Consider the following 6,886-nt stretch of genomic DNA (forward strand, 5'->3'; position numbering starts at 1 on the left):
CCACATATGACTTAATGAGCGACGTGACGTAAAAATTTAAAAAATTAATTTTTATTTTATTTTCGTTTTTAGTTCAGAATCGCTAAAGTTATAAACTGCAAAAATATTTATGGTGTCTGAACAATAGTTTTAATCTTAATTTAGACTAGAAAAATACCTGAAAATTTAAAAATTAGTTTAATTTTTTGTTAGGTTCTTGATACTTGATACGTGACATAAACATTCTCTGTGTAGTAGAACAAACTGTCCTGAAAAGTACGAGACAACTATTGAAAAATGCTCTGAATCTAGATCTGACAAGGAAATTATGATGGCTGAAGTCACCTATACAATCTGAGTAAACATTCGAAACCAAAAATTGGGCAGCAGGTTACTTGGCAATGTCACCCTGATATCTGCAAGCTCTATCCGACGGATATTGAATTATGTCAAATTCTTTTTGATATCCTTGAAAATAATATAGCATTAAAATTTTCAACTGACAAAGTGGTTAATTTCTACCTTGGCGGCTTGGATTATTGTTAAATCAATTACAGGGACACAAGAAAGCATGGGCAATCGTTATACTGTAGCCCAAATGAGGGATGTCAGAGCTATTTGCGTTCTCTAAGGGCACTAGCTCCACATTTTCCTGTCTTGACCTGTTTCATTAATAGCGTATATAAGGCAGTATCAAAATCTAAGATTATACAACATTAATCTACTAAAAGTCGAGGGCTCGTACAAGGAACTAAGTCATTATATAGAAGAAGTGTCAAGTAGACTCTGTCGTAATAATAGTCATGACTTCATCTACGGTGATAGCAATATTAGAGTTTCTGTGGATGAAAATACAATAATAAAATTATTTGGTGAGAGCCTTGATAAGGTAGCTAACATCAGGGATGTATACCCCACAATGCATTGTGACAGTTACGAGCAGATAAAGACAAAATACAAATTGAAGAGTCGAAGATCCCTTTCAAATAAGAAAGGTTTTGATGTAATGATGGCCACGATTTTAGAACACCTACAACAGGACATACCCAAAGATGACAGAGAACAGCTAATTCATTGTACAAGTTGGAAAGAGGATGTCATAGATCCGGGTTGCAGCGGTAGCTAGCAACCTAGTAAGAGACGATCACGTCCAATGTTAAGAAATATAAAAACCCATAGTTCCTAACAGAGGAATCAGATCAAAACAAAAAGTACACCATTAGAACCGCCTTGTCCGAAACCTCTATAAAGGAAACATACCGCCCTTTGGCTTGAATAAAAAAAAATATATTGGCTTGAAAATCAAGCAAATTGACTTTTACCACGTTATTCTCCACAAACGGGATATTTTTTTTCTTTTTTTCTTTCTTTTCCAGAGATAGCTTGGCACTGGAACATCGTAGAGAGTTGTTCAATGGCTCATTTTAAAGGAAATTAGTTGGGTTAAAAACCTTTTGTAACTAAAATAAATTATTTCTAAAAGAGAATAAATTTTCCCACCAAAAATTGCATTTTCGATGTCTTTTCACACTGCAGTATTTCAAACATTATACCAGCGGTAAGATTTGAACCCACGTATCTGAAGAGACTGGTGGCTAACACCAGTGCCTTGGACCACTCGGCCAGGCTGCCTCTCATAAATAATATATATCTGAATCTGGGTTGCAGCAGTAGCTAGCAACCTAGTAAGAGACGATCAGTCCAATGCTAAGAAATATAACAAAACTCCTAAAAATAGAGTCAGATCAAAACAAAAGTACATCATTAGAACTACCTTGTCTGAAACCCTACTAGATAAATAATGAATGTCGTGATAGTTTTATATTAGAGCTATGACGTGAATAGAAAAACACGATATTATGTTGTGGTTTCTGAAGACGTCATGAAATAATATCATTGCGCCATGACGTCATCATGAAATAATATCATTACGCCATGACGTCATAATTACTATATAAGAAGCGTCAGAACTGTAAATGTTCTCATTCATAATTACATAATGGTTTCAATCAAGCAAGCTGCACGCAAGTTAAAAAAACAGTACTACACAAACAACAGAGATAGTATCTTGAAAAGAGAAAAGCAAAGGTATTGAACCAACCAGGCGTATTGAGAAGTAAAAATTGAGAGAGCAAAACAAAACAGCAAGATTTGTTATCAAAATGATGAAGATTATAGACATGCAAAAATTGAGACAGCCAAACAAAAGTTCAAGGATAGTTATGACAATGATGAAGATTACCGCATCAAATATAAGAAAAACCAAAAGCAAAGGTATTCAACCGTCCAGGTGTATCGAGAAGTAAAAATTGAGACAGCCAAACAAAAGATCAAGGAGCGTTACTGGGGTGACAAAATCTATAATGAAAAAATTAAATTCTCTGCGAGGTTGTACCGAAGAACGCATAAGGACAAAGGGAAAAATTACATTCAGAAATACAAGAAGATGGCAAAAATGCAGGCTGATCTTTGTAAATTGAGAAACATTTTACGCATGTTTTATCGGGATCACGAAAAGTATTCAAAATTACAGATTAAAATTCTCTTTGAAAGAGCGGATGCTGTTGAAAAGTCGGCTAGAAATTCTTTGGCAAAGCTTCATAGTAATATCCAAAAGAAATGTTGTCAGTTTAACGAAAAGCTCCCAAGGTATGAATTGGCAACTGCGGAACAGTTTATAGATGCAATGGAAAATGTTCGACAACACAGTGAATATACGGAGGCGTACTTCTTTGAAAATTCGTATATTAATTTTGGAAGGAGCAATTGCAGTTTATGTAGCAGCAATAAAAATATATATACAAGCATACCTATCAACAGCGAAGGAAAAGCAATGTTTTTCAATTATGGCGAAAACGAGCCTGTTAGGGTTATTAGTAAATTTGTTTGTAAGACTAATGATTTAGAACAAATTCCTGCAACACCGACTCAAGAAAAAAGCATTTCTAACTGTGTTTCAAACAGTTCTTTTAGTTCTTCTGAATATTTGGCAAAAAATTCTCTGTGTAGTAGAACAAACTGTCCTGAAAAGTACGAGACAACTATTGAAAAATGCTCTGAATCTAGATCTGACAAGGAAATTATGATGGCTGAAGTCACCTATAACAATCTGAGTAAAAATTCAAAACCAAAAATTGGGCAGCAGGTTACTTGGCAATGTCACCTTGATATCTGCAAGCTCTATCCGACGGATATTGAATTATGTCAAATTCTTTTTGATATCCTTGAAAATAATATAGCATTAAAATTTTCAACTGACAAAGTGGTTAATTTCTACCTTGGTGGCTTTGATTATTGTGAAATCAATTACAGGGACACAAGAAAGCATGGGCATTCGTTATACTGTAGCCCAAATGAGGGATGTCAGAGCTATTTGCGTTCTCTAGGGGCATTAGCTCCACAGTTTCCTGTCTTGAACTGTTTCATTAATAGCGTATATAAGGCAGTATCAAAATGTAAGATTATACAACATATTAATCTAATAAAAGTCGAGGGCTCATACAAGGAACTAAGTCATTATATAGAAGAAGTGTCAAGTAGACTCTGTCGTAATAATAGTCAAGACTTCATTTACGGTGATAGCAATATTAGAGTTTTTATGGATGAAAATACAATAGTAAAATTATTTGGTGAGAGCCTTGATAAGGTAGCTAACAACAGAGATGTATACCCCACATTGCATTGTGACAGTTGTGAGTAGATAAAGACAAAATACCAATTGAAGAGTCTAAGATCCCTTTCAAATAAGAAAGGTTTTGATGTAATGATGGCCACTATTTTAGAACACCTACAACAGGACATACCCAAAGATGACAGAGAACAGCTAATTCATTGTACAGGTTGGAAAGAGGATGTCATAGATTTATTCTCTGTCTGTGATTACTGTGCTGGGATAATGTTGAAAAGTTTGGAGAATGTCCGATCAGTATTAAATAACCTTCATATAGACTGTACACCGGAATGTATAAAGTGTTTAAATAATTTACAGTAAAGAACGAACTTTAGTCTATACTAACTGAATGGTTTATGATAAATATTATCCAGGTTGCAGCGGTAGTTATAATAAAGAACGAACTCTTCCCTATACTAACTTGCATACGCAACTTCACTATACTTAAGATTACAGTATTTATATTATACATCATTATAAATTATAAAAGGTTCAAATGTTCGAAGATATCCGGGTTGCAGCGGTAGCTAGCAACCTAGTAAGAGACGATCACGTCCAATGTTAAGAAATATAAAAACCCATAGTTCTTAAAAAAAGAGTCAGATCAAAACAAAAAGTACACCATTAGAACCGCCTTGTCCGAAACCCCTGCATAGTAAAATTTCTGTCCCTTGGCTTGAACAGCAAGGGAAATATATTGGCTTGAAAATCAAGAAAAGTGGCAGCTACTACAACATTCTGCCTAAACGGGATATTTTTTTCTTCTTTTTTTCTTTTTTTTTTCTTTTTTTGTATCCAGAGATAGCTTGGCACTGGAACATCGTAGAGGATTGTTCAATAGCTCATTTTAAAGGAAATTAATTGGGTTAAAAATCTATAGTAACTAAAATAAATTATTTCTAAAAGAGAATAAATTTTTCCACCAAAAACTGCATTTTGATGTCTTTTCACACTGCAGTCTTTCAAACATAATCGTTTACCATTTATAATAAAGATCGAACTCTTCCCTATACTAACTTGCATATGCAACTTCACTATAGTTAAGATTACAGTATTTATATTATGCATCATTATAAATTATAAAAGGTTCAAATGTTCGAAGATTTTACATTAAAGAACAAACTTTTGTCCATAGTAACTGAAGTATTATAAGCTATCCAAGTTTCAGCTGTAGCTATCCGGGTTGCAGCGGTATTTAGCAACCTATTAAGAGACGATCACGTCCAATGTTAAGAAATATAAAAACCCCTAACTCCTAAAAAAAGAGTCAGATCAAAACAAAAAGTACACCTTTTCCACCGCCTTTTCCGAAACCCCTGTATAGTAAACTTTCTGTTATTTGGTTTGAGGATGACGCTCCCTCCACAGTCAATGCAAGGGTTGTAAGTGATTGTAGTTTTAATTTTGGGGACGCGATCGTCCCTCACTATATTACTACCACCAAAACCCAGGTTTCTCATTTAAAATCCTTACAACTTCCATTTCAAACAGTTTCATGCTGTTTCATTTTCCTTTCAGATTTCTATGCTCAAATTGCTTTTTCAATACCCACTTTTAGATAAATAATTACCATAATTTTCCACTGTAATTGCAGCTTCAGGTGGTGGGCAGTTTATCACATCATACAGAGCTATAATATACAATTGTTTCAGCTTCATTGCATGAAAGCCATTTTGTCCCTTTTTTGCCCGTACAACACCATGATCCCTTGAAAGGTAAAAATACTTCATTCCTCCGATCATAATACCGTTCTCAGAAAACTCATCTGAATCATATTTTGATACAAACGCTTTCAATTCAGCTGCTGTGGCAGAAAATTCCCAAGACTTTGCCCAAACTGACCCATCAACACCAATAATAGCAACTTCCGAAATACTTTTTGATAGCAATTGACTTTTAATATGATCAATCCAAGAATTCATCTTAATAATTATTCTATTCAATAATATATTTTCACCCCATAAACTGACGTAACGAGTCACTTGAAGCAAAACGAAAAGTATATTAATTTAAAATTTTTTAGGTATTTTTTTGGTTTGAATTAGAAAATTAAAATTATTCCTCAGACACCATAAAATTTTTTGCAGTTTGCAGTTAAATAAAATCATTTTGTTTAAAATTTTTAGATATTATTTTAGTTTCAAATGACGAATTAGATTTTGTTTATGTTAAGTAGTTAGAAACTAACAAAAAAAAAAACTAATTTTAATTTTTTCTTTTTTTTGTTTGAATTAAAAAATAAAAAATATTACTCAGACATCATAAATAATTTTGCAGTTAGCAGCTAAATAAAATTATTTTATTTAAAATTTTCAGGAATTATTACATTAAAAGAAGATCACTGGAATAACAAACAGTTGCATACATTGGAATTAGTTAGCTACTTGATTGTTTGAGGTTCGTCTCTTTCTATTTCAAAGAAGAAAAAGCCGTAGGGTTTTTCCTGTTTATAATCAGTTTATTATCCGGGTTGCAACGGTAGCTAGCAACTTACATAAAGGACCGATATATTTCATCATCAATGGTAGTTGTCAATTAGGTTACATAAGGAATTATGGTAAAGATTTTTCAATGATGTCATAATCGTAGGTTTTAACCAGGTCATCTCTTACTATTCCAATTAAGAAAAAGCCATAGGTCTCTCCCTGTTTGATCCGGGTTGCAGCGGTAGCTAGCAGCCTAGTAAGAGACGACCAAGTCCAATGTTAAGAAATATAAAAATATAATAAAGATCAAACTCTTTCCTATACTAACTTGCATACGCAACTTCACTATAGTTAAGATTACAGTATTTATATATTTACTTTAAAAGACGATCACTGAAATAACAAACCATTCCATACATTGGACTTAGTTAGCTACTTGATTGTTTGAGTTTCGTCTCTTACTATTTAAAAGAAGAAAAAGCCGTAGGCTCTTTCCTGTTTGTATTTATAGTTAAAAAACGAACTCAAGTCCAAAGAAACTGAACACTGTGGTTCATTCATATTATCTTCATTATTTTAGCTAGAATGTAAATAAACAAGTTTCTTTTTTAAATTTTAAATTGAAAAGATAGTGCTTTTAATTCAACATATTAAAAGTTCTCTCCGACGGGGAATCGAACCCCCTCTCCCAGGTAACAAGTGGGCATACTTACCATTAGACTATCGAAGACTTATAAAATAAAAGTTACATATAAGATATGATAATAATTTTTTAATCTGGGTTACATAAAGGCTCGATCATCGAATTTTT

The 6,886-nt window shown here is 33.2% G+C and overlaps 1 pseudogene; it reads right to left on the bottom strand.

Annotated features, from left to right (window-relative positions):
- Positions 1-5,190: 5,190 nt before the first annotated feature.
- On the bottom strand, positions 5,191-5,571 carry LOC148952414 (profilin pseudogene; annotated as a pseudogene).
- Between the last annotated feature and the right edge of the window lie 1,315 nt (positions 5,572-6,886).

This window comes from Artemia sp. Qi Xiang Cuo, chromosome 5, assembly GCF_049724085.1.
Source record: "Artemia sp. Qi Xiang Cuo chromosome 5, ASM4972408v1, whole genome shotgun sequence".
Taxonomy (NCBI): Eukaryota; Metazoa; Arthropoda; class Branchiopoda; order Anostraca; family Artemiidae; genus Artemia; species Artemia sp. Qi Xiang Cuo.